At 47.7% G+C, this 27999-nt stretch overlaps 9 non-coding genes and 1 pseudogene across 9 annotated transcripts; all 10 read right to left on the reverse strand.

The window, feature by feature from the left end:
- Positions 1-3277: 3277 nt before the first annotated feature.
- On the reverse strand, positions 3278-3349 carry trnap-ugg (transfer RNA proline (anticodon UGG)). The gene has a single exon. It is a non-coding gene; the product is annotated as a tRNA-Pro (tRNA).
- A 3380-nt stretch (positions 3350-6729) lies between these two features.
- On the reverse strand, positions 6730-6848 carry LOC147220313 (5S ribosomal RNA). The gene has a single exon (XR_015108563.1). It is a non-coding gene; the product is annotated as a 5S ribosomal RNA (ribosomal RNA).
- Positions 6849-7843: 995 nt separating this feature from the next.
- LOC147220314 (U2 spliceosomal RNA) lies at positions 7844-8034 on the reverse strand. The gene has a single exon (XR_015108189.1). It is a non-coding gene; the product is annotated as a U2 spliceosomal RNA (small nuclear RNA).
- Positions 8035-9894: 1860 nt separating this feature from the next.
- On the reverse strand, positions 9895-10013 carry LOC147220315 (5S ribosomal RNA). The gene has a single exon (XR_015108526.1). It is a non-coding gene; the product is annotated as a 5S ribosomal RNA (ribosomal RNA).
- A 1377-nt stretch (positions 10014-11390) lies between these two features.
- Positions 11391-11509, reverse strand: LOC147220316 (5S ribosomal RNA). Its single transcript, XR_015108527.1, has one exon. It is a non-coding gene; the product is annotated as a 5S ribosomal RNA (ribosomal RNA).
- A 1377-nt stretch (positions 11510-12886) lies between these two features.
- On the reverse strand, positions 12887-13005 carry LOC147220317 (5S ribosomal RNA). The gene has a single exon (XR_015108600.1). It is a non-coding gene; the product is annotated as a 5S ribosomal RNA (ribosomal RNA).
- A 1377-nt stretch (positions 13006-14382) lies between these two features.
- Positions 14383-14501, reverse strand: LOC147220318 (5S ribosomal RNA). Its single transcript, XR_015108612.1, has one exon. It is a non-coding gene; the product is annotated as a 5S ribosomal RNA (ribosomal RNA).
- A 6558-nt stretch (positions 14502-21059) lies between these two features.
- Positions 21060-21178, reverse strand: LOC147220319 (5S ribosomal RNA; annotated as a pseudogene).
- Positions 21179-22736: 1558 nt separating this feature from the next.
- LOC147220320 (U1 spliceosomal RNA) lies at positions 22737-22900 on the reverse strand. Its single transcript, XR_015108523.1, has one exon. It is a non-coding gene; the product is annotated as a U1 spliceosomal RNA (small nuclear RNA).
- A 678-nt stretch (positions 22901-23578) lies between these two features.
- Positions 23579-23769, reverse strand: LOC147220321 (U2 spliceosomal RNA). The gene has a single exon (XR_015108193.1). It is a non-coding gene; the product is annotated as a U2 spliceosomal RNA (small nuclear RNA).
- Between the last annotated feature and the right edge of the window lie 4230 nt (positions 23770-27999).

The raw sequence follows: 27999 nt of genomic DNA on the forward strand, positions 1-27999 counted from the left end.
GGATAAAAGATTAAGCCATTTGGTCAAAAAGCGTTAATCTCAACAAGTTGAAGGTTAATGGAACAAGTTTAAAATTATTTTAGAATTCTTTAAAGAACTCCAAAGTAATTTACACCTTGTTCCAAACATTTCTAGGCCATACAGCATCGCTGGTCTCACCACAGTCTTGTACACCTTTCCTTTCATTCTGGCCCATAGTCTTCTATCACATAGTACCCCTGACACTTTTCTCAATCCCATCCCAACCTGCTTGGACCCGTCTCTTCACCTCTTTTCCACACTCTCCGTTACTCTGGACTTTTGACCCCAAGTACCTGAAATCCTCAAACTTCTTGATCTCCACTCCCTGTAGCCTCACCGTTCCAGCCGAGTTCCTCTCATTCACACACATATATTCTGTCTTGCTGCAACTAACTTTCATTCCTCTCCCTTCCAGAGCATACCTCCACCTCTCTAGATTTTCCTCTACCTGTTTTCTGCTCTCACTACAGATCACAATGTCATCCGCAAACATCAAGGGGTTTCCTGTCTAACCTCATCTGTCCATCACCATTGCGTACTAGAACGGGCTCAGAGCTGATCCCTGGTTGAGTCCCTCCTCCACCTTGAACTTCTCTGTTACCCCTACAGCGCACCGTACCAATGTCTCACAGCTAGCATACATGTCGCGCACCAGTTTAACATACTTCTCTGCCACTCCAGATTTCCTCATATAATACCAGAGCTCCTCTCTTGGCACCCTGTCATATGCTTTTTCTCGGTCTACAAAAACACAATGCAGCTCCCTCTGGCCTTCTCTGTACTTCTCTATTAGCATTCTCAACGCAAATACTGCATCTGTAGTACTCTTCCTCGGCATGAAGCCATACTGCTTTTCACAAATGCTGACTTCTGCTCTCAGTCTAGTTTCCACTACTCTTTACCATAACTTCATTGTACGGCTCATCAACTTTATCCCTCTATAGTTGCCGCAATTGTGCACATCCCCTATATTCTTAAAAATAGGCACCATCACACTTTGTCTCCATTCTTCAGGCATCTTCTCACCCTCTAAGATCCTGTTGAATAATCTAGTCAGAAAATCTACTGCTCCCTTTCCTAGACACTTCCACACCTCCACAGGTATATCATCAGGACCAACTGCTTTTCCCCTCTTCATCCTCTTCAATGCCTTCCTCACTTCACTTTTACTAATTTGTGCTACTTTGTGGTCTACAATAGTCCCCTCTTCTACCCTTGCCTCTCTTTCATTTTCCACATTCATCAGCTCTTCAAAGTACTCTTTCCATCTTCTCATCACTCTTCTAGCATCTGTCAATGCATTTCCTTCTCTGTCCTTAATCACCCGGACCTGTTGTACATCCTTTCCATATTTATCTCTCTGTTTTCGCCAACCTGTATAGATCATTCTCACCCTCCTTTCTATCCATCCGAGCATACAAGTCACCGTACGCTTTTTGTTTTGCATTTGCTACCTCTATCTTTACCTTTCGCTATATCTCCCTGAATTCCTGTCTGTTCTCTTCAGTCCTCTCAGTATCCCACTTCTTCTTTGCTAACCGCTTTCTCTGTATACACTCCTGCACTTCCTCATTCCACCACCAAGTCTCCTTGTCTACTTTTCTTCCAGATGACACACCGAGTACTCTCCTATCTGTCTCCCTGATAACTCGAGCTGCTGTTGTCCAATCATCTGTAAGCTCACCGTGACCACCCAGACCCTTTCTCAACTCCTCCCTTAAAACCATGCAACACTCCTCCCTTTTCAGCTCCCACCACTTTGTCCTCTGCTCTGCCTTTGTCCTCTTCATCTTCCTTGTCACCAGAGTCATTTAGCTGCCCCACCTCATGGGCTCATCCAGGTGGATGAAGGGAATATAAATAAAGAAAACAAACTATAATAGAGATTTAATAAAGCGCGAAAAACAGTCAACATGCAAGCAGTGGGCGTGGCTCGTTGGTCTTGGGGTATGATTCTCGCTTAGGGTGCGAGAGGTCCCGGATTCAAAGCACTGATGATTCCCTGACTCTCATCTTGTTTGTTCCTACTTTTTCACAGCGCTGTAATGTGAGCAAGTAAGTTTGTTTTGTTTTGTTGTCATTTGAACCGGGATATTAGCTCCGACTCCTTTGTTGCACAGGATACCTACGTTGAAGACAACTGATAGGTGAGAGCGTACCTTGACGTTGACCGGACAGGGAAGACCGAAGAACTGGTAAAATGTCACCCTTGAAAAGGTATTGAATGTGAGAAAACCTAATGGCAAATGAGATGTGACTTGATTTTCTCTGCAACGCTGATCACAATCAATGGAGCCCTATCCCCACCATAATTGGGCCTGGTGGAGAAATACAAGTATTACTAAGCAAGACATGAGACAATGTCAAAGAGTCCCAACATCTCTTCAGCGGCAGTGCTGCTTCCACCGTAGAGACTGGGAGAAAATGAAAAGTAAAGCAAAGGCAAAGTCTGCCGTGAGACAAAGGGACATTGTGGGCCAATTCAACATGGCAAGAGGTGCAGGAAAACAAAAATATCCCACATGACGGAAGGCTTCTCCCGCTGAGCAGCACCAGCTGGTGGTACTGGACATGCACCACCAGGAAGAAGCAGACTGAATTGCCAGAGCTTTGTCCCTCGCCAAGCATGGCCGCTGGGTGAGCTGAGATGGTGTAAAAAGTAGTATGATCTTTTGGAGCGGCGGTGGAACATGGAGGCCACAAGCTGAGCTTGACCATCAGATCCATGTATGATGTCCTGCCCCCTCCTGCCAAAGTACAAAAGTATTTTGGAGAGGATCCAGCCTGTTTCCAGTGTCCTGCCGAAGCAATCCCAAAGAAAATCCTTGAGGGCTGTAAGACCAGGCTCCCCTGAAGAATAATCAGAGCCTGCATGCTAAATCTGAAGGCAGATTCACCTGTTGCCCCAAGCAAACGGTGAAGTGCCTGGTTACTGCAATGGAAAACGAGAAGGTAGCCAGCAATGCCATGGGCCCATTGTAAGCCCTGGTACTAAAGGGCTTACGAGTAGACTCTATTTTCAGTCTCACCATTCTGGATGACATTATAGCGAGGTGGTCCTGAGAACCAAATACTACAAAGGTGTCTTCCTTGTGAAGCTGACACTTGGGAGTTTTTTCTTCTATATAAGTAATCATTGGGTGGAAAAGTCTGTGATGGTTGAACATCACTGCTGAAGCAGAGTATGCAAGGTGTGTGCGAAGAGTAGACCGGATCCGTCCGTATGACACAGCAGAATGTAGCATTGGAAGGGCTCGGGCTCGTCCGGGATTTGAACCCGGGACCTCTCGCACCCAAAGCGAGAATCATACCCCTAGACCAACGAGCCACAAAAGCTTGCTGAGTTGAGTCACGACCAATCAAATTTGATTATTCATATAGCACCAAACACCAACACAGCGTTTCCATGATGCTGTACAAATATAGAGCAGGACTGAACCACACTCTTTGGAAAGACTTACAGAATACCCACATTCCCGAATAAACAAGCACTTGGAGACGCTTTGAGGAAACACTGCCCTTTACCAGCTCGAAACTGATATGAGATTCCTGAGCCTTGGGGTTTCCTTCTGATGACCACCTGCTTTTATTCTAATATGGCACTAATGGCAGGCAGCCACTTGCTGGGAGTACAATGCAAGGTGTGAAATGTAGCTGAGGCCTTGGTCTTCACATTCTACAGTCATGGCCAAAAGTTTTGAGATTGCCACTTTCACAATGTCTGTTCCTTCATGGTTTTTAGGTGTTTGCCAGATGGTTCTATTGTTGTGTCATTCTCCAAACTTTTGGCCATGACTGTACAGACCTGGTCGTCACATCACAATTGATGAACAGCTTTACCCATCAGAAACGTTGCCCTTTGATTCAATATATTGCTACAAAACCAGATAAGTTTGGCATCAAGTTCTGGGTGGCTTGTGATTTGACATTAAATATATCTGCAATGTATTTCCATATGTTTGCAAAGAACCTGGTCGTCCCAAAGAGGAGAGACTGTCCGAGAGTGTGGTAATGAAGTTGATGGGACCATTTCTGAACCAAGGCAGAACTGTCACAACGGACACTTTTTTCACCTCAATTTCACTTGCAAAAAGTTGCTCACCGGGAAAACTACCCGTCTTGGGCCACTCAATAAGATTTGCAGAGATATTCCCCCTTCGGCTCAGGAGATGAAATGCAATGAGTTCAGCACTCAGGTGTTTTCAACGACTGACGCCACCCTGACAGTGTATGCAGCCAGCTGGAAGAAGACTGTCTCCGTAATGAGCAGTATACACGGTGTGGTTCAGACTGAGGACAGCCACAAAAGAAAGCCAAGCACCATCACCCAGTAACATTCCACAAAATCCGGTGTCGTTGCCTTGGATCAGATGATGCGCGAGTACAGCCTGCGGGCAGGAACACGAAAATGGCCAGGCACTGTGTTCCATAACATGGTCGACATGGCAACCCTGAACACCCATGTGCTGTATCAAGCCTGCACAAGAAGTGGTTATTCAGCATCAAGCAATGCAGAATATTTCCAACAAAAAAAAACAAGCACATTCAAGCTTTCAAGAGAAAGATCAGAGTCAGAAGCAATGAAGTTACAATTACCCTTGATTAGGTGAAATCCATGTAAAACTGATTCGCACTTCTTTCTCCCCCCTCCTCCCAGAGCTGCTCCTCTGATAAACTGCATTCAACTCCCAGCAGGAGGGCTGCCACATTATTAGCATACTGGACAGACCACATTCCATGGCAGGGGGATCAAATGACCCCTCTGTAGTCTCCAAAGATTAGGGATCAAATGATCCCTCCTTAGTCCCTCTAGTTTAAACCTGCGTCTGGATTGAAGTAAATGTGACCTATATTCTGAAGAACCATGTAATATTAGACATATTTTAATACCAGGCACCAGTTTTAAAGAATTCCCTTGTTACTTAAAACTTATTCAAAAAGCTCCAACTTCATAAGATAAAAATATAACCCGCTGGCTTTATCCCTTAAACATGCAGCGAGATTTCAGTAAATGTGACATATATAGTGTATATTCACATCCTATCTAAGTACCGGACACTAACTCTAAAGAATTACAAAGTTATATACAACTTTTGCCAAAAACCTTCAACTCGGTGGGATAAATACTCTGTGTCCATTGGGCTTTATCGTCTAAACCTGCGGCTGGAGATTAGTAAATGTGACATATATTATGTAGGATCACGTCCTATTCAACATATCTCTGCAAAGGTCACAATTTTAAAAAAATCCCCTTTTTATTTAAAAGTTGTTCCAAAAAGCTTCAACTTGGTGGGATAAAAAAAAAAAGAATAACCAAAGGGCTTTATCTTTTTAACTTGCGGCTGGATTTCAGTAAATGTGACATATATAATATAAATTCACGTCCAGTTCAGTAATATTTCAGCAACAGACACCAGCTTTAAAGAATTCCAAAGTAATTTACAACTTGTCAACTATTTACAACTTTACAACTATTAACACAAACGCCATCTTCAGAAAGGGTCAGAGCCGCCTGTTCTTCCTCAGGAGGCTCAGATCTTTCAATGTCTGCAGGACCATGCTGCAGATGTTCTACCTGTCGGTGGTGTCCAGCGTCATCTTCTACGCTGTTGTGTGCTGGGGCAGCAGGCTCAAGACAGCTGATGCTAACAGACTCAACAAGCTCATCAGGAGAGCTGGATCTGTCCTGGGCGTGGAGCAGGAGTCTGTGGTGCAGGTGTCAGAGAGGAGGATGCTGAAGAAGCTCCTCAGCATCATGGACAACATCCATCACGCCCTGCATGCCACACTGACGTCCTGTCAGAGCTCTTTCAGCCGTAGACTGATACCACCGAGGAGCTCCACTGAACGCCACAGGAGGTCTTTCCTCCTGAGGCGATCAGACTCCTCTCCTCTAACTCCTCTCCATTCTGCCGCCGGCAACCATAACAACCTATCTTTAACTTAAAAACAAACAAAAATGTGCAATATCTCATTTCTGTGCAATATTCAGAAACTGTGCAATCTTTCATCTCATAACAGTCACACTGTGCAATATTTCATCATATTTCATCTCATCTCATAACAGCTACACTACAATGTTCCCTTCTATCATACTATTGTGCACTCCTTACCTCACTTGTTACTAAGACACTTATAGTTTTATCACTGCTTACTAAGACACTTTATAGTTTCACTGAGACACTTTATAGTTTATAGTTTATTTTTATTTCTAATTCTGCCTTTCTTTTATGATTTATTACTGTTATATTTTCTGTAACTCTGGCACTGCAATTTCCTTCGGGATTAATAAAGTTGTTCTTATTCTTATTCTTATTCTTAAGAAAAGAAGCGAGGAAGGCAACGAAGAGGATGAGGAGTTCAAAGGCAGTGGGTCCTGATGACATGCCGTACATGTGGAGGCATGGAAGTGTCTAGGAGAGCCAGCGGTACGGAGGTCAGCGACTGGATGATTCAAAAGAAAAAGAAATACAGCACACATGGAAAAATACTGTACAGGGATGACAAGAAAGGCGACGAGCGACAGACAGAGACGGCGAGACAACGGAAAGTGACCCGAAAGGTAAGGCGAGGAACTATGACTGAGCGCTTCACTGTGACTCCGGTGGGACAGACACAAGGGAATGAGCGCGGGTGTCCGTATGTGAAATGTTGGCGCTCTTGAGAGACAGCACCCCCTGCTGGGGAAAGAGAGGACGAACATGAAAAAGCTTACGGCACCTGGTATTCCAAGGCGGTCTCCCATCCAAGTACTAACCAGGCCCGACCCTGGTTGGCTTCCGAGATCAGACGAGATCGGGCGTGTTCAGGGTGGTATGGCCGTAAACGAGGGAGACCCGCGCGGAAGGGCATTTTATAAGCAGCCGTCCTCTGTCTTTTCCACCTCCAGTCATTTCCACATCTGTCAGGAGCTCCTTCTATTGCGTCTCCATGATTACAGCCAGTGGCGCCCGAGGCTACTCTAACCGAAAATCATCAGACACTCCTTAGGCTACAGCCTAAGGTAAAAAGGGAGCTAGCAAAGGCCATAGCATAAAAGTTCAAGGTGGAAGCGGGACTTTGTCGGGGATAGGCCCTGAGCCCCTTCTTGGTCGCAATGGTGACGGACGGGCTGACGGATGAGGGTAGACATGAATCTCCACGGACCGTGACCTTTGCGGATGCCGTTGTGATCTGTAGTGAGAGCAGAAAACAGGTGGAGGTCAATCTAGAGAAGTGGGGGTATGCACCGCGTACTCAATCGGGGGGGGGAACCCACGCGGACTCTTCACAAATACTGCAGGATCCGGGAGCTCAAACACCATCCGTCTCGCACACACACACACACACACCGCCCTGCGTGAATCTCTCACACACACACGCTCCGTCAAAAAAACGTCAACTCTGAGTTCTGACGGGCCGGGACGCCGAAAACGACACGGACGCTTCAATTTTCACGAAGAAGTCAGAGGACAACCGGAACACGTTCCGTCCGTCCTCCTGATGCTGCCAGGGGTTTCTGCCGCTCTACGGCCGGGAGAACTTCCCCCTGAGCCCAGTCTGACACAGTCTATCGGGGGCAATCCATCCGTTTCAAATGCGATTCATTTAAGCTCAGTTCTGGTCCATAGTGGGATTTTATTGGGCTGCACGGGGCGAATGGTAGGGACAGGGTTTCAGGCAGACACGCTCGTGTGTCGCTATCTACCGCTCCCTACCGGCAGAAACAACGGGGACAGTGTCGCTGGTCACGCAGGGCACAGACGAGATCTGGATCCCGTGTGTGTTGGTTACGTATGACGTTGTTGGAGGCCACGGCAACCTTGACACCGGACACAAAAGCGGGGGGTGCACCGTTCCCGGAGATACTGCAATACCAGGTCGATGCGCGGAGTGGACGGAGCAAGCCCCTATTCCATCTCCCTGTTCCAAAAATCAATTTAATATTAGGTCCAAGGATAGAGGACGTACCAGATGTTAAACTGATAAAAACAGATACTACACTTGATCTGAGCCAAAAGGGCGAGGAGCGATAGCCCCGCGCCCTCGCTCGACACCAACGCATTCCCCGCACCGTCAGCTTCACTCACGACTTCATTCACAAATAAACCCCCACGCCGTCTCCGCCGCTCGGCCCGGAGCGACGGCGCATCGCCCCCATCGCCCCCATCGCCCCGGAGACGGAGGTCCCGGTGGAGGCCGACGTTCCTGCTTTACAAGAAACAACATGGCTGATGCATCTTCCGCATCTGCCCGGTCACGTGGTGCACGGCCCCCCGACAGGACGCCGAAGCATCAAAGTAAACCCAGGACTTCAACAAGCAGACTCCTCGGAACCTGATGAATGAATGGGGAAAAATGATAGAGAGCCAGGGGTAGAAGCGGTGACTACTGGCGACCGCAAAGGAGCAGAGACCAGCATAAAAAGAAGCGAGGAGGGCATCGAAGAGGATGAGGTGTTCAAAGGCAGTGGGTCCCGATGACGTACCGTACAGGTGAAGGAATGGAAGTGTCTAGGAGAGCCAGCGGTAAGGAGGTCAGCGGCTGGATTATTCAACAGCGAGAGACACAAACGAGAGAAAAAGAAATACAGCGCACATGGAGAAACATTGTACAGGGATGACAAGAAAGGCGGCGAACCGAAAATCATCAGACACTCTTTACCTTCGGCTGCAGCCTAAGGTAAAGGGGGAGCTGCCAAAGGCCATATCAGGACTGGTATGCACGCGGGGACAGTTCATGACAAGAGAAAGAGAAAAATAAATAAAATACACATGGAAAAAAGGACGAGTACCACAGATGCAGTATTGGCGCCCAGAATGCTCATAGACAAGTACAGAGGGGGCCGGCGGGAGCCGCATTGCCTTTTTGTACACCTAGAAAAGGCCTACGACAGGTTGCCAAGAGAGGAGCTCTGGTATCCTATGAGGAAGTCTGGAGCGGCAGAGAAGTGTGTTACACTGGTGCAGGACATGTATGCTAGCTGGGAGACAGTGGTGCGGTGTGCTGTAAGACTGGACCAGAGAAGTTCAAGGTGGAAGCGGGACTCCGTCGGGGATAGGCCCTGAGCCCCTTCTTGTTCGCAACGGTGACGGACGGCCTGACGGATGAGGGTAGACGTGAATCTCCACGGACCGTGACCTTTGCAGATGCCGTTGTGATCTGTAGTGAGAGCAGAAAACAGGTGGAGGTCAAGATAAGATAAGATAAGACCTCCGTCTCGCCCCGGAGACAGAGGTCCCGGTGGAGGCCGATGTTCCTGCTTTACAAAAAAAAAACATGGCTGATGCATCTTCCGCATCTGCCCGGTCACGTGGTGCACGGCCCCCCGACAGGACGCCAAAGCATCAAAGTAAACCCAGGACTTCAACAACCAGACTCCTAGTAATATGATGAATGAATGGGGAAAAATGAAAGAGAGCCAAGGGTAGAAGCGCTGATTACTGGCGATCGCAAAAGGAGCAGAGACAAATGTAAAAAGAAGCGAGGAGGGCATCGAAGAGGAGGAGGAGTTCAAAGGCAGGGGGTCCTGATGACGTACTGTACATGTGGAGTCCTGGAAGTGCCTAGGAGAGCCAGCGGTACGGAGGTCAGCGGTTGGATTATTCAACAGCGACAGGTACAAACGAGAGAAAAAGAAATTCAGCACACATGGAGAAATACTGTACGGGGATGACAAGAAAGGCGGCGAGCGACGGACCGAGGCGGCGAGACAACGGAAAGTGACCCGAAAGTAATGCGGGGAACTATGACTGAGCGCGTGTCGCGCCAGGCTTCACGGTGACTCCGGTGGGACAGACACAAGGGAATGAGCGGCGTGTGTCCGTGTGTGAAATGTTGGCGCTCTTGAGAGACAGCACCTCCTGCTGTTGACAGAGGGAACGAACATGAAAAAGCTTACGGCACCTGGTATTCCCAGGCGGTCTCCCATCCAAGTACTAACCAGGCCCGACGCTGCTTGGCTTCCGAGATCAGACGAGATCGGGCGTGTTCAGGGTGGTATGGCCGTAAACGAGACTAGCCTACGCGGAAGGGCATTTTATAAGCAGCCGTCCTCCGTCTTTTCCACCTCCAGTCATTTCCACATCTGTCAGGAGCTCCTTCTATTGCGTTTCCATGATTACAGCCAGTGGCACCCAAGGTTACTATAACCAAAAATAATCAGACACACTGCACCTTAGGCTGCAGCCTAAGGTAAAGAGGGAGCTAGCAAAAGCCATACAAGGACTCAAATGCACGGCGGGACAGTTAATGACAAGAGAAAGAGAAAATTAAATAAAATACACATGGAAAAAGGAAGAGTACTACAGATGCAGTATTTGCGCCGAGAATGCTCATAGAGAAGTACAGAGAAGGCCGGTGGGAGCCGCATTGCCTTTTTGTACACCTTGAAAAGTCATACGACAGGTTGCCAAGAGAGGAGCGCTGGTATCCTATGGCAGAGAAGTGTGTTGCACTGGTGCAAGACATGTATGTTAGCTGGGAGACAGTTGTGCGGTGTGCTGTAAGACGGGACCAGAGAAGTTCAAGGTGGAAGCGGGACTCTGTTGGGGATAGGCCCTGAGCCCCTTCTTGTTCGCAACGGTGACGGACGGCCTGACGGATGAGGGTAGACGTGAATCTCCACGGACCGTGACCTTTGCAGATGCCGTTGTGATCTGTAGTGAGAGCAGAAAACAGGTGGAGGTCAAGATAAGATAAGATAAGACCTCCGTCTCGCCCCGGAGACAGAGGTCCCGGTGGAGGCCGATGTTCCTGCTTTACAAAAAAAAAACATGGCTGATGCATCTTCCGCATCTGCCCGGTCACGTGGTGCACGGCCCCCCGACAGGACGCCAAAGCATCAAAGTAAACCCAGGACTTCAACAACCAGACTCCTAGTAATATGATGAATGAATGGGGAAAAATGAAAGAGAGCCAAGGGTAGAAGCGCTGATTACTGGCGATCGCAAAAGGAGCAGAGACAAATGTAAAAAGAAGCGAGGAGGGCATCGAAGAGGAGGAGGAGTTCAAAGGCAGGGGGTCCTGATGACGTACTGTACATGTGGAGTCCTGGAAGTGCCTAGGAGAGCCAGCGGTACGGAGGTCAGCGGTTGGATTATTCAACAGCGACAGGTACAAACGAGAGAAAAAGAAATTCAGCACACATGGAGAAATACTGTACGGGGATGACAAGAAAGGCGGCGAGCGACGGACCGAGGCGGCGAGACAACGGAAAGTGACCCGAAAGTAATGCGGGGAACTATGACTGAGCGCGTGTCGCGCCAGGCTTCACGGTGACTCCGGTGGGACAGACACAAGGGAATGAGCGGCGTGTGTCCGTGTGTGAAATGTTGGCGCTCTTGAGAGACAGCACCTCCTGCTGTTGACAGAGGGAACGAACATGAAAAAGCTTACGGCACCTGGTATTCCCAGGCGGTCTCCCATCCAAGTACTAACCAGGCCCGACGCTGCTTGGCTTCCGAGATCAGACGAGATCGGGCGTGTTCAGGGTGGTATGGCCGTAAACGAGACTAGCCTACGCGGAAGGGCATTTTATAAGCAGCCGTCCTCCGTCTTTTCCACCTCCAGTCATTTCCACATCTGTCAGGAGCTCCTTCTATTGCGTTTCCATGATTACAGCCAGTGGCACCCAAGGTTACTATAACCAAAAATAATCAGACACACTGCACCTTAGGCTGCAGCCTAAGGTAAAGAGGGAGCTAGCAAAAGCCATACAAGGACTCAAATGCACGGCGGGACAGTTAATGACAAGAGAAAGAGAAAATTAAATAAAATACACATGGAAAAAGGAAGAGTACTACAGATGCAGTATTTGCGCCGAGAATGCTCATAGAGAAGTACAGAGAAGGCCGGTGGGAGCCGCATTGCCTTTTTGTACACCTTGAAAAGTCATACGACAGGTTGCCAAGAGAGGAGCGCTGGTATCCTATGGCAGAGAAGTGTGTTGCACTGGTGCAAGACATGTATGTTAGCTGGGAGACAGTTGTGCGGTGTGCTGTAAGACGGGACCAGAGAAGTTCAAGGTGGAAGCGGGACTCTGTTGGGGATAGGCCCTGAGCCCCTTCTTGTTCGCAACGGTGACGGACGGCCTGACGGATGAGGGTAGACGTGAATCTCCATGGACCGTGACCTTTGCAGATGCCGTTGTGATCTGTAGTGAGAGCAGAAAACAGGTGGAGGTCAAGATAAGATAAGATAAGACTTCCGTCTCGCCCCGGAGACGGAGGTCCCGGTGGAGGCCGATGTTCCTGCTTTACAAAAAAAAAACATGGCTGATGCATCTTCCGCATCTGCCCGGTCACGTGGTGCACGGCCCCCCGACAGGACGCCAAAGCATCAAAGTAAACCCAGGACTTCAACAACCAGACTCCTAGGAATATGATGAATGAATGGGGAAAAATGAAAGAGAGCCAAGGGTAGAAGCGCTGATTACTGGCGATCGCAAAAGGAGCAGAGACAAGTGTAAAAAGAAGCGAGGAGGGCATCGAAGAGGATGAGGAGTTCAAAGGCAGTGGGTCCTGATGACGTACCGTACATGTGGAGGCCTGGAAGTGCCTGGGAGAGCAAGCGGTACGGAGGTCAGCGGCTGGATTATTCAACAGCGAGAGGCACAAACGAGAGAAAAAGAAATTCAGCATACTATGAGAAATACTGAACGGGGATGACAAGAAAGGCGGCGAGCGACGGACCGAGGCGGCGAGACAACGGAAAGTGACCCGAAAGTAAGGCGGGGAACTATGACTGAGCGCGTGTCGCGCCGGGCTTCACGGTGACTCCGGTGGGACAGACACAAGGGAATGAGCGGCGTGTGTCCGTGTGTGAAATGTTGGCGCTCTTGAGAGACAGCACCTCCTGCTGTTGACAGAGGGAACGAACATGAAAAAGCTTACGGCACCTGGTATTCCCAGGCGGCCTCCCAACCAAGTACTAACCAGGCCCGACGCTGCTTGGCTTCCGAGATCAGACGAGATCGGGCGTGTTCAGGGTGGTATGGCCGTAAACGAGACTAGCCTACGCGGAAGGGCATTTTATAAGCAGCTGTCCTCCGTCTTTTCCACCTCCAGTCATTTCCACATCTGTCAGGAGCTCCTTCTATTGCGTTTCCATGATTACAGCCAGTGGCACCCAAGGTTACTATAACCAAAAATCATCAGACACACTGCACCTTAGACTGCAGCCTAAGGTAAAGAGGGAGCTAGCAAAGGCCATACCAGGACTCAAATGCACGGCGGGACAGTTAATGACAAGAGAAAGAGAAAATTAAATAAAATACACATGGAAAAAGGAAGAGTACTACAGATGCAGTATTTGCGCCGAGAATGCTCATAGAGAAGTACAGAGAAGGCCGGTGGGAGCCGCATTGCCTTTTTGTACACCTTGAAAAGTCATACAACAGGTTGCCAAGAGAGGAGCGCTGGTATCCTATGGCAGAGAAGTGTGTTGCACTGGTGCAGGACATGTATGTTAGCTGGGAGACAGTTGTGCGGTGTGCTGTAAGACGGGACCAGAGAAGTTCAAGGTGGAAGCGGGACTCTGTTGGGGATAGGCCCTGAGCCCCTTCTTGTTCGCAACGGTGACGGACGGCCTGACGGATGAGGGTAGACGTGAATCTCCATGGACCGTGACCTTTGCAGATGCCGTTGTGATCTGTAGTGAGAGCAGAAAACAGGTGGAGGTCAAGATAAGATAAGATAAGACTTCCGTCTCGCCCCGGAGACGGAGGTCCCGGTGGAGGCCGATGTTCCTGCTTTACAAAAAAAAAACATGGCTGATGCATCTTCCGCATCTGCCCGGTCACGTGGTGCACGGCCCCCCGACAGGACGCCAAAGCATCAAAGTAAACCCAGGACTTCAACAACCAGACTCCTAGGAATATGATGAATGAATGGGGAAAAATGAAAGAGAGCCAAGGGTAGAAGCGCTGATTACTGGCGATCGCAAAAGGAGCAGAGACAAGTGTAAAAAGAAGCGAGGAGGGCATCGAAGAGGATGAGGAGTTCAAAGGCAGTGGGTCCTGATGACGTACCGTACATGTGGAGGCCTGGAAGTGCCTGGGAGAGCAAGCGGTACGGAGGTCAGCGGCTGGATTATTCAACAGCGAGAGGCACAAACGAGAGAAAAAGAAATTCAGCATGCTTGGAGAAATACTGAACGGGGATGACAAGAAAGGCGGCGAGCGACGGACCGAGGCGGCGAGACAACGGAAAGTGACCCGAAAGTAAGGCGGGGAACTATGACTGAGCGCGTGTCGCGCCGGGCTTCACGGTGACTCCGGTGGGACAGACACAAGGGCATGAGCGGCGTGTGTCCGTGTGTGAAATGTTGGCGCTCTTGAGAGACAGCACCTCCTGCTGTTGACAGAGAGGACGAACATGAAAAAGCTTACGGCACCTGGTATTCCCAGGCGGTCTCCCATCCAAGTACTAACCAGGCCCGACGCTGCTTGGCTTCCGAGATCAGACGAGATCGGGCGTGTTCAGGGTGGTATGTCCGTAAACGAGACTAGCTTACGCGGAAGGGCATTATATAAGCAGCCGTCCTCCGTCTTTTCCACCTCCAGTCATTTCCAGATCTGTCTGGAGCTCCTTCTATTGCGTTTCCATGATTACAGCCAGTGGCACCCAAGGTTACTATAACCAAAAATCATCAGACACACTTTACCTTAGGCTGCAGCCTAAGGTAAAGAGGGAGCTAGCAAAGGCCATACCAGGACTCGAATTCACGGCGGGACAGTAAATGACAAGAGAAAGAGAAAATTAAATAAAATACACATGGAAAAAGGAAGAGTACTACAGATGCAGTATTTGCGCCGAGAATGCTCATAGAGAAGTACAGAGAAGGCCGGTGGGAGCCGCATTGCCTTTTTGTACACCTAGAAAAGACGTACGACTGGTTGCCAAGAGAGGAGCTCTAGCTACCTCATATGGTGTTTTAAAGTTCTTCTTTCTTGTTCAGTGAGAGAAATCTAATCTCTGCTAGGCTTTAACAAGTGCATCTAAGTCAGGTTGAATTTCTGAAGTGGAGATGTGAAGCACAGCTGACAGATGATCATCAGTGAGAGGATCTATACCTGGATTTTGTAAACTTCATCATTGAAAATGTTTGTTCACAAATGTAGGTAGAGCCAAATAGAACAAACATCTTCTGAGCATGTCTCCTAATGTTTGGAAAGTTCTCCTCCTTGAGAGAAGAGTAGAAATCCAGCAGAGATCCTGACTTAAAGTGCTCTGCCAGTACGACATCAGACTGCAGGTCAATGAGTTCCAGCTGAAAATTACTGGGTGCATCATCCACACGGAAGGTAAAGGGAGAAGAAATCATGTGCATGTCATCCTCCATTGCTGTAAGATCCTCAAATCACCTTGAAAACTCACCATACGATGCTCCCCACATGGATGAGTACCTGCAGAGGTTATCAGCTGATGGTGTGACTTCTTTCAGGGTCAGCATGTGAGTGAGAGAGTTGCTCTCCTGTTGTCTTGTCTTGCTGTATCTTTCTCATGAAAGCCTTCACCGGGCTGTGCATTTCATGCACAAAAAGGCCCTTGCCTTGCAGCTTGGTGTTCAGTTCATTTATCAGTGCAGTCACATCAACAGCAAATGCAAAATCTGCCATCCTGTCCTCATCTGCAAGCTCTGGGATGGCCTTGCCTTTTGTCTCACAAAACTCCTGGATTTCTGCTTTCAGATCCCAGACTCTTTTTAGCACTTTGCCCAGGCTGAGCCATCTCACAGAAGTGTGGTAGCCAATGTCACTGTGCTCACTCTCATGGACCTCCAGAAGTGTTATAAACTGTCTGTGATTCAGTGCCCGCGCCCTGATGAAGTTAACTATTATAGTAACAACATCGATAACATGGTTAATTTTTAGCACTGATGTGCACAACACATGTTGGTGTAAAATATAATGTAAAAATACCAAATTCTGATCAGGGTCAATTTCAGTCACTTTATCCTGCAAGCGTTTTAAAAGTCCGACATTTTTCCCTGTAAGATTTGGACAACCGTCCTTGGTGACACCTGCCAGTCTGTCCCATTTCAGTCCCAACGTGTCCATACAAGCATTTACCTCAGTGAAGAGATCGCTCCCTGTCGTCATCCCTTTTAACGACCGCATTGCTGCCAGCTCCTCCGTAATCTTGAAGTCCGGCGCTATCCCACGGACAAATACGAGTAGCTGGGCTGTGTCGCGGACATCACAACTCTCGTTCAAAGCCAAGGAGAAAAAGTCAAAACTTGGCACTTCACGTTGCAGCTGTAGCTCCAGATTCCCCGCAATGTCCTCGATCCTTCTCGCCAAGGTTCGCCTGGACAGCGGGACTTGCTCAAATGCCGCTTTTTTTCAGGGCATATTAGTGCTGCAGAGTCTACCAAGCACTTTTTCACAAACTCCCCCTCTGCGAATGGCTTGCTGTTTTTGGCTATTTTGTGGGATATCACGAAGCTGGTCTTTGTTGCTGCATCCCTGGATGTATGAAGCTTGGTAAAAAAGCCTTGCTGCGTTTGCAGCTTAGCTAGCAAAGCTTCCAATGTCCGTGTTCTTTCGTCATCAGTCAGATTTTTATATTTCTCTGCATGTTTCGTCTGGTAATGCCGACTCAAATTGTAGTCCTTAAACACGGCGATCTGCTCCCCGCAAACTAAACACACAGCTTTACCTCCAACCTCAGTAAATAAATACTTAGCTGTCCAATTTTTGTTGAAAATCCTACATTCGGCATCTACCTTTCTTTTTTTAGCCTGAGCGGACATTTTTGAGGGTGAAAGTTGTCTTGTGATTCAATCACGCGCATGTCTTGATATACGCATTACGTCATTATGTGCGTGAATTAAAAAAAAAACAACTTCAGAATAAAAGCAGTGCAGCTTTAGCCCATGAATGAGGTGAAATTAGAAAGTATGTTTATTTTGTAATTTCCAATTAACCTTACACTGGCGGTCAGAGTCAACCAAAGGTATGTGGCCCGGGCCATACATTGCCCAGGTCTGTCATACAGGCCCGTCAGTGCCATCCCGCAGGCCGGATGTGGCCCGTGGGCCGTACAATGCCCAGGTCTGTTATACAAGGTATGCTCAGGCATTTCCTACAAAGGACCAAAAGTCAGTTACAGTTGCCAAAGTATTGTGGGAAAGTACTTTGTTCATTATGGACTACCCGCTAGAATACATTCAGACCAAGGTAGAGATTTTGAAAGGCGCCTTATAAAAGAACTCTTATCCATGCTTGGAGTAAGAAAGTCGCGCACCTCACCTTATCATCCGCAAGGTGATGCTCAACCAGAACATTTCAACAGAACACTTCTCTCAATGCTTGGAACTCTTGAAAATGTGCAGAAACAAAACTGGAGTCAACATATCAGTCAGTTAGTACATGCGTATGACTGCACTAAAAATTAGTCCACTGGATATTCCCCATACTACTTAATGTTCGGGCGCAATGCCAGATTGCCTGTTGACCTCTGTTTTGGTACAGCTCTCGACGGTAATTCAGAGACGTCTCACCTACGGTATGTGGACAAAATGAGAAAAGAACTCCAAAAAGCTTACCATTTAGCTGCAGAGTGTGCAACTAAGAGCCATCTGAGAAACAAAACCTGTTATGATCACCGAGTAAGAGACCAACCTCTACAAGAAGGAGACCGAGTCCTCGTAAGAAATGTTGGCCTCACTGGGAAACATAAACTACAAGATAGATGGAAATCCACACCCTATATTGTGATTAAAAAGTTTTCCAACTTACCTGTAGACAGAGTCAAACCCGAACAAGGAACTGGAAGTGTCAAAACTCAACACAGAGACCACCTTCTACAAATTGGTTATCTTGTCAGGATTCCCGATAATTCTGAACAAACTGAAAGAGTCAGAACACCAGTTACCAGGAGACAACATACTCTAAGACATCAAACACATCACCAAATGATCAGACATCTGACATCTCTTCAAACTCTGAATCTGAGTATGAGCGTGTCTACGAGTGTCCAACCTATGATAAGGTCAGGAAACCACTGTCCATACCAGACCGAACCACCCCAGAGCATACTCCCTTTGAAAATTTCCCCTCATCTGAGAGTGAACCGGAGGTGGAGAAAGTACATTCTGTCAGTTCACAGGAAGAGGAATATCAGTCCTCCAACGAGGAAGCAGATACTAATGATACAGCTGAAGACACTGATGTGGAGTTGAGAACTCAAACCAGCCCTAGAAGCAGAAAGTCAACGCGTGAAGTAAAACCAGTGATCCGCTTGACCTATGATAAACCTGGAACTCAAGCTGGGGAACCTGTGACTATTGTGCACCAGAGCATGGTCATTCACTTGAACCTCAGTGCCAGAGGAAACCCTGATCTTGTGAAACATCCTAAAACATGCCCCTACAGATCTAAGTCTAAACAGTACAGTTAGTTGAGGACATCTACAGTATATGTATATTTTAGAAGGGGGAGGATGTAGCCCGTCTAAAATTTCATTACAGACCATACAGGCTAAAATGTAAAGATGTTTTAACATTTAAGTAAAATTAAATAAGACTGAAATGGCTGTAAAACATTTAATATTTCATGTTTAAAATGTGTTCATAAATGGTTAAAAACAAGGTTTAATCTTATCTAAGGTTTTTGTTATTTATTTGGGAATCGTGCTTTTAATCGCCGCAAGCTTGTGTGAAACGTACAGCTCAACATGTGCTTTTGCTTGCATCCGAACTTGTTAAGTGTCAATATGGTATTTTCTTGAATTGTATTGGTTGATGTACACTTAGTGTCCAATCCAATGCGTGAGGGCGGGATCTGAATGAGGAAGGCAATAGAACATCTAGGCGCGAGGCATTCGACTGCTGCGTTTGCCGAGGGAAGTTTGTGAAGCTAAGCTGAAAGGAGAATGGTCATAAAACATTGTGGATGCAGAGTCTACGTTGCTGTTTTCGACTATTTAACCCTGTGATGAGTGAGTACTCGATGTATATGATTTTTATGCTAAGACGATATGTTTAAGTGCACATATGCGATGCTAATCGAGCGTTAGCATTGTTAGCATTTTACCGCGAGTTAATTTCATACTCTGTATGTAAAGTATATGAGCTTGGAATTGGAGACCTTTGACGCTCAGTGGACCGAGAGGAATTCTCTGGACGTTTCTGCTGAGGCTTAACCGATGAGTTTCACCGAGTGCACTTCGTGATGCCGTGATGCCAAGTCATTGCTAACCCGTTTGCCGAGAGGGAATCGCATGGTGATGGACAACATTTGACTATCCATTGCTTCAACACCAAAAGGATTAGTGAGTACATCAAAGCACATGCATTTTATTTTGGGGCTTGTGAACAAGTGAAACGGACATTTTCTGTTTTTCTGGTCCAACGATCCCGAGCATCGAATCAGGCCTGCCACGATTGAACTTTCTGAGAAAAACAAAACGGACTTTAAGGTTATGGTTTTTGAACTGGACTGAACTTGAAGGGATGTACATGGTTTTTGAATATGTTTATGTAGTTGCAAAGCGACAAAATCTCAAATGAACGCACTACCAATTTTATTTCATTTTTCTTTCTTTTAATTTTGTGAAACTAAACTTTAAATTTGTACTTAAAGAGATCTGTGTTTGTCTTAATTCATATTTTATCCTGAGGAGATGGAGGTACCGCTATAATCAAAAAGCATAGATACGTTTAAGTTATCAAAAAATTAGGTATTATTGTTTCTCCTGTTTACCATTGAAAATTTCATCTAAGTAACGTTCCCAGGGCCCAAACCATTGTACTATCACTTCAATAACTAAGAGGTTGGGTGCTACACTGCTCTAACAAAAAACCATCAGACACTCTTTACCTTAGGCTACAGCCTAAGGCTAAAGCCTAAGGTAAAGAGGGAGCTATCAAAGGCCATACCAGGACTCGTATGCACGGCGGGACAGTTAATGACAAGAGAAAGAGAAAATTAAATAAAATACACATGGAAAAAGGAAGAGTACTACAGATGCAGTATTTGCGCCGAGAATGCTCATAGAGAAGTACAGAGAAGGCCGGTGGGAGCCGCATTGCCTTTTTGTACACCTTGAAAAGTCATACGACAGGTTGCAAAGAGAGGAGCTCTGGTATCCTATGGCAGAGAAGTGTGTTGCACTGGTGCAGGACATGTATGCTAGCTGGGAGACAGTTGTGCGGTGTGCTGTAAGACGGGACCAGAGAAGTTCAAGGTGGAAACGGGACTCTGTTGGGGATAGGCCCTGAGCCCCTTCTAGTTCGCAACGGTGACGGACGGCCTGACGGATGAGGGTAGACGTGAATCTCCACGGACCGTGACCTTTATAGATGCCGTTGTGATCTGTAGTGAGAGCAGAAAACAGGTGGAGGTCAAGATAAGATAAGATAAGACCTCCGTCTCGCCCCGGAGACGGAGGTCCCGGTGGAGGCCGATGTTCCTGCTTTACAAAAAAACAACATGGCTGATGCATCTTCCGCATCTGCCCGGTCACGTGGTGCACGGCCCCCCGACAGGACGCCAAAGCATCAAAGTAAACCCAGGACTTCAACAACCAGACTTCTAGGAATATGATGAATGAATGGGGAAAAATGAAAGAGAGCCAAGGGTAGAAGCGCTGATTACTGGCGATCGCAAAAGGATCAGAAACGAGTGTAAAAAGAAGCGAGGAGGGCATCGAAGAGGAGGAGGAGTTCAAAGGCAGGGGGTCCTGATGACGTACCGTACATGTGGAGGCCTGGAAGTGCCTAGGAGAGCCAGCGGTACGGAGGTCAGCGGCTGGATTATTCAACAGCGAGAGGCACAAACGAGAGAAAAAGAAATTCAGCACACATGGAGAAATACTGTACGGGGATGACGAGAAAGACGGCGAGCGACGGACGGAGGCAGGCGGCGAGACAACGGAAAGTGACCGAAGAAGGTAAGGCGGGGAACTATGACAGAGCGCGTGTCGCGCCGGGCTTCACGGTGACTCCGGTGGGACAGACACAAGGGAATGAGCGGCGTGTGTCCTTGTGTGAAATGTTGGCGCTCTTGAGAGACAGCACCTCCTGCTGTTGACAGAGGGGACGAACATAAAAAAGGCTTACGGCACATGGTATTCCCAGGCTGTCTCCCATCCAAGTACTAACCAGGCCCGACCCTGCTTGGCTTCCGAGATCAGACTAGATCGGGCGTGTTCTGGTTGGTATGGCCGTAAACCAGACTAGTCTACGCGGAAGGACATTTCATAAGCAGCCGTCCTCTGTCTTTTCCACCTCCAGTCATCTCCACATCTGTCAGGAGCTCCTTCTATTTAGTCGCCATGATTACAGCCAGTGGCGCCCAAGGCTACTCGAACCCAACATCATCAGACACTCTTTACCTTCGGCTGCAGCCTAAGGTAAAGGGGGAGCTGCCAAAGGCCATACCAGGACTGGTATGCACGGCGGGACACTTCATGACAAGAGAAAGAGAAAAATAAATAAAATACACATGGAAAAAAGGCCTACGACAGGAGCTCTGGTATCCTATGAGGAAGTCTGGAGCGGCAGAGAAGTGTGTTACACTGGTGCAGGACATGTATGCTAGCTGGGAGACAGTGGTGGGTGCGGTGTGCTGTCTTTTCCACCTCCAGTCATCTCCACATCTGTCAGGAGCTCCTTCTATTTAGTCGCCATGATTACAGCCAGTGGCGCCCAAGGCTACTCGAAACGAACATCATCAGACACTCTTTACCTTCGGCTGCAGCCTAAGGTAAAGGGGGAGCTGCCAAAGGCCATACCAGGACTGGTATGCACGGCGGGACAGTTCATGACAAGAGAAAGAGAAAAATAAATAAAATACACATGGAAAAAAGGACGAGTACTACAGATGCAGTATTTGCGCCCAGAATGCTCATAGACAAATGCAGAGGGGGCCGGCGGGAGCCGCATTGCCTTTTTGTACACCTAGAAAAGGCCTACGACAGGTTGCCAAGAGAGGAGCTCTGGTATCCTATGAGGAAGTCTGGAGCGGCAGAGAAGTGTGTTACACTGGTGCAGGACATGTATGCTAGCTGGGAGACAGTGGTGCGTGCGGTGTGCTGTAAGACGGTACCAGAGAAGTTCAAGGTGGAAGCGGGACTCCGTCGGGGATAGGCCCTGAGCCCCTTCTTGTTCGCAATGGTGACGCACGGGCGGGCTGACGGATGAGGGTAGACATGAATCTCCACGGACCGTGACCTTCGCAGATGCCGTTGTGATCTGTAGTGAGAGCAGAAAACAGGTGGAGGTCGAGATAAGATAAGATAAGATAAGATAAGATAAGATAAGATAAGATAAGATAAGAACAACTTTATTAATCCCGAAGGAAACTGTTGTGCCAGAGTTCCAGAAAATATAACAGTAATAAATAATAAAAGGCAGAATTAGAAATCAAAATAAACTATAAACTGTAAAGTGTCTCGGTGAAACTATAGAGAGGTGGGGGTATGCTCTGGAAAGGAGAGGAACGAAAGTTAGTCGCAGCAAGACAGCATACATGTGTGGGGATGAGAGGAACTCGGGTGGAACGGTGAGGCTACAGGGAGTGGAGATCAAGAAGCAGGAGCATTTCAGGGACTTGGACACTCTGGATTGTTTTCTGGCCCGATCGTAAATCCACGCTTTCGCGGTGCACCTACCATGTGCAACGAAAACTCCCTGGTTGGGTCACAGCCCGGCCAGGGAGGGTCGGCGCGTGTGACCATAAACAGTGAACCCGGCCTCCAGCGACACAGACTTGCTCTTGAACAGCACAACAGGGGAGAGCGCGGACGCAGTCCCCCACTACCAGAAATTATGCAGTCGAGATTCCCACATTTGGGGAATTCGCAGGGGTCAGCACAGCCGCAGTGCAATGGCTGAGCCTCGCCCTGGGTGAACCACCTTCTTGATCATGGTATCTCCCCTGCCAGGTAAGTATGAGTCGCACGCGTCCCGCGCACGGACCGCTTTCACACGCACACCGTTCTCAGTCGGGGGGGAACCCACGCGGACTCTTCCGGGAGCTCACACGCGATCCCTCTCGCGCGCGCACACACACACACACACACACACACACACACACACACACACACACACACACACACACACACACACACACGCACACACGCACACGCGCACACACGCACACACACACACTCCGTCAAAAAACCGTCAACTCTGAGTTCTGACGGGCCGGGACGCCGAAAACGACACGGACGCTTCAATTTTCACGAAGAAGTCAGAGGACAACCGGAACACGTTCCGTCCGTCCTCCTGATGCCGCGAGGGGTTTCTGCCGCTCTACGGCCGGGAGAACTTCCCCCTGAGCCCAGTCTGACACAGTCTATCGGGGGCAATCCATCCGTTTCAAATGCGATCCATTTAGGCTCAGTTCTGGTCCATAGTGGGATTTTATCGGGCTGCACGGGGCGAATGGTAGGGACAGGGTTTCAGGCAGACACACTCGTGTGTCGCTATCTACCGCTCCCTACCGGCAGAAACAACGGGGACAGTGTCGCTGGTCACGCAGGGCACAGACAAGATCTGGATCCCGTGTGTGTCGGTTACGTATGACGTTATTGGAGGCCACGGCAACCTTGACATCGGACACAAAAGCGGGGGGTGCACCGTTCCCGGAGATACTGCAATACCGGGTCAATGCGCAGAGTGGACAGAGCAAGCCCCTATTCCATCTCCCTGTTCCAAACATCAATTTAATATTTGGTCCCCAGACAGGGGACATATCAGATATCTAACTGCTAAGAACACATACTACACTTAAACTTAGCCAAAAGGCCGAGAAGCAATAGCCCCGCGCCCTCGCTCGATGCCACCGCATTCCCCGCACCGTCAGCTTCACTCACGACTTCATACAAGAAACAACATGGCTGAAGCATCTTCCGCATTTGCCCGGTCACGTGGTGCACGCCCCCCCGACAGGACGCCGAAGCATCAAAGTAAACCCAGGACATCAACAACCAGACTCTTGGAATCGTGTCCCCTTCAAATCCACCTGGAATGTGGCAAAAAGTCGCCCGTGAGGAGAAAAGACACAGGTGGAAACGGGACGTTTGCACCGCTCACGATACACTGGGCTGCAAACGGGCGCCATCTTGTGAACCCGTCTGGTTACCGCATCGTTGCGACCAGCTCTCACAGAGACTCGTTGCTCATCGCCGGGAAACACAATTCAAAAAACGTCACGAACACAAGACAACAGTAAAATGGATTTAAATCCACATTTACATTTAATTACATTCATGTTTTCGTCACTACCAGCAGAACAATTTCTAAACACGACGGTAAATCATCTCGTCCCGTGGCGAACACCCACTGGACCCTGGCACCCCAAACAGCCTTCGACGGCCTTGAACACTAACCCCGCCCCGCACCGGCTAATACCGGCTGTTACGACGACTGCTGGTCCGGACGGAGCCGATCGCGCTCGGTTAGACCACCGCTTTTTCGTTGTCATTTGAGTCGCCAACACTCAATTACCGACGCGCTCCGAGGCAAGATGGCGGAAGGCCGCGAGCTAGTCTGTTTGGCTAGCGGAGCGGCTTAGTTAGCCTTACCTCAGCTCACGAAATCTGTGACGTCGTCGAGATTTCTCGGCCGAAAGGACCTAAATTACCGTCAAAAATCACCGGGAGTTGCTTCGCGGTTGTTATAAACACGGTCAATTCGGTTGTAGGTCGAGAAATCGTCACTATTCTCTGTAAAAGTGAACTTACGTCGCGGGGCTAGACAGCGCTCTTGACCGGAAACACATCGTGGAACCCCGGAGCCTTCAGTGACCGACATAAACGGTCATAAACTCTTCGGTTCAATTCTACTTCGAACTATTTAAATTAATTCTACTTCAAACTATATGAATTAATTCTAATTCTAACCATATGAATTAACTGTACTTTAAATTATGAATTAAGAAAAGAGATGTGGGACCTGTGGAATCCCCTCCGTGGACACTTTCATCCCGAGTCCCGCTTCTCTGAACTCTTATACTGGCATTCTGTGGCTTAACTGATGCCAGACCACCATCGATGACATGCAGAGGTTTTTAAATGCACTGAATGGAGAGAAGTTCTGACACACTGTTGATGAATCAGGTCCAAGTCCAGTCACCCAGCAGCCCAGGAGTCTCCTTCTGTGCGCCGGTCTGCTCCAAGACCTCCAACATCATCCCCGTCTGCAGGAAAACAAAGAACCACAGGACCCTGGGTACAGATCTTCCATCCTGGCTCTGTAGGAGTGACTGACGTCCTCTGAGCACCTTGTTGTTCTGTCTTACCTGAGATCCAACACCGACCCGCCCTGGGCCCCCTGCTGTTCATCTAGAGTGAGCAGGACCAGAGGAGATGCCGTGATAATGAGCACTGTTGTGCAACTTGAAAGTCCTAGAAAGTGACATCTGGACATCTGGAGCTCATCTGAATATAAACCACAGCGGGTAAAAACACAAACACATAAGCTGCACTTGTCTGTAAACTGCAGGTGTTCACATTGTAACGAGATATTTACACATTAACCTTTTTTTTTTTACTTTTAATTAGATACATACTGTTAACATTTGCAAATATGTCCTGGAAAAGCAGTGCCTGTAACACGGCTGATGGAAAATGTTCATAATGAATAAAACAAGGAAAAGTTCATCCATTTTTTATCCCCACTTTGTCCCAATCCGAGTCATTTTTGGCTTTGCACATTTCACTCTCTGTTGCTATTCAACTATGAGAGACAGTGCTGGGGTTAAAGAGATTTAATAAATTAACTGGTAAATTCTTCAGTAAAATAAGTATTTGGTTACCAATAAACAAGATATCACAGAGCTCCCACAGACCTGTAACTTCTTTTTTAAGATGCCCCTCTGTTCTCCACACCTTACCTGTATTAATGGCACCTGTTTGAACTGGTTACCAGGATAGAAGACACCTGTCCACAACCTCAAACCGTCACACTCCAAACTCAATCAGGCCAAGACCAAAGAGCTGTCTAAGGACACCATAAACAAAAATGTAAACCGGCACCAGGCTGGGAAGACTGAATCTGGACTAGGAAAGCAGCTTGGTGTGAAGACATCAACTGTGGGAGCAATTATTAGAAAATGGAAGACATACAAGACCACTGATAATCTCCCTCCATCTTGGGCTCCACACAAGAGCTCACCCCGAGGGCTCAAAATGATGAGACACCCACAGGGGGACCTAGAGAATGAGCTGCAGAGAGCTGGGACCAAAGTAATAAAGGCTACCATCAGTAACACACTACGCCGCCAGGTACTCAAACCCTGAAGTGCCAGATGTGTCCCTCTACTGAGATAGTATGTGTTCCATCACATCATCAAAATTTACTGGAGGGCATTTGGATGATCCAAAAGAGGACTATGAATGTCCTATGGTCAGATGAAACCAAAATACAACTTTTTAGTAAAAGCTAAGTGTGTCGTAGCTGGGGGAAGGAATGCTGAATCACATTCAAAATAACACCATTGCCAGTGTGAAGCATTGCTTTGGGGCTGTTTTTCTACAAAGGGACCAAACGACTGATCAGAAAGGCTGAAAGGAAAGAATTAATACGGCCATGGATTCTGAGATTTGGAGTGAAAATCTCCTTCCATTTGCAGGAGCATTGAAGATGAAACGTGGCTGGGTTTCAGTATGACAATGATCCCAAACACACCGCCCGGGCAATGAAGGAGTGGCTTTGTAGGCAGGATCTACAAGAGGTAAGAGGTCTGCATGGAGGAATGGGCCAAACTACCAGCAACAGTGTGTAAAAACCCTGTGAATACATCAAGGGTAGGCAAACCCTTCAGCCGAAGGGGATATTCAAATCTTCGTACTTTTTAAGACCTTAAAACACTTTATAGCCTTGCCTTTGACACTTTATGGTTTTATTTGTATTTCTTATTCTCCCTCCTTCCGACTATTATTTATTATTGTTATGTTTTACTTGAAACTCTGGCACAACAATTTCCTTTAGGATAAATACAGTTGTTCTTATTCTTATTCTTATTCTTAAACAGGCCACATCTGGCCCATCAAAGATTGGTACAGAATTCATGCTTGATATGTATGATTGGATCAACGAATGTGGGAGCTCAAACTGGAGATTATCAATTTTTGGAGCTACTTCAGAACTCTTGAGAATTTATCCTGAACTGAATGACACGGATTGGCTTTATTATTTAACATTTACTGTGGACCTACTGACACACGTGAATGAGCTGGACGTGAAGATCCAACCGAAAAAACGGTTTAAAATTCAACATTTTAAAATGAGCTGATTTAGACTGTAATGATCATTTTGAGCTTATTTTCATCAAATTGTCAAATATTCAAATACAACATTCAAGTTTTTAGTTTCACCTATGAACAGGGTGATGGCAATCAGCACCAACAACACACTGAAGTCTCACACCACCTTGACTGGACTGAAAATCAATGTCAAAATGAAGCTATGACAAACAGTGAACCTCTGCGTGAATTCTGTCCTCTTTAAACATATCTTGAACCCCCGGTGCATGTCTCTGCGATAACAAGTCATAACTTCTCACTCCAAACTTACCTGAAACACAATAACAAATAAAATCTTCAAAGGGTACAGAAGAGACCTGCATGTTTTATTCCTCAACCGAGCCAAGGCGTCTTAATCCATCCCCACATCTGTCATCTGGGAGGCCTTCAACCTCTTCCAAGTGCATGAAACCACAACTAACGTGGTCAGAAGCTTCCTCCGGCATTTCTTATTCTGTAAACAACCACAGAGTACAAAACATGGTGATCATTGGAAGTGGGCTTCAGGGCAGGCTGCGCCACATCCCCTCTAGCCTTTACTATGCCAATGGAGATGATCACCGGTGCATCTCGGTGGAACGACGGAGGGGAGCTACTGCAGGCTTGACAGCGGCTGCCTCCGATTCGTGCCTCCAAATAATTATTGGAAAAGCCCTCCAGTACAACAGTCAAAGAACATGAAATGACCACCTAGATCCCCACCATCACCTCTACCAAATGCCAGCTGGAGAAGCTTCATTCC

Source organism: Fistularia commersonii, chromosome 24 (assembly GCF_037954325.1).
Source record: "Fistularia commersonii isolate RoL2024-O1a breed Wild chromosome 24, RoL_Fcom_v1.0, whole genome shotgun sequence".
NCBI lineage: Eukaryota > Metazoa > Chordata > Actinopteri > Syngnathiformes > Fistulariidae > Fistularia > Fistularia commersonii.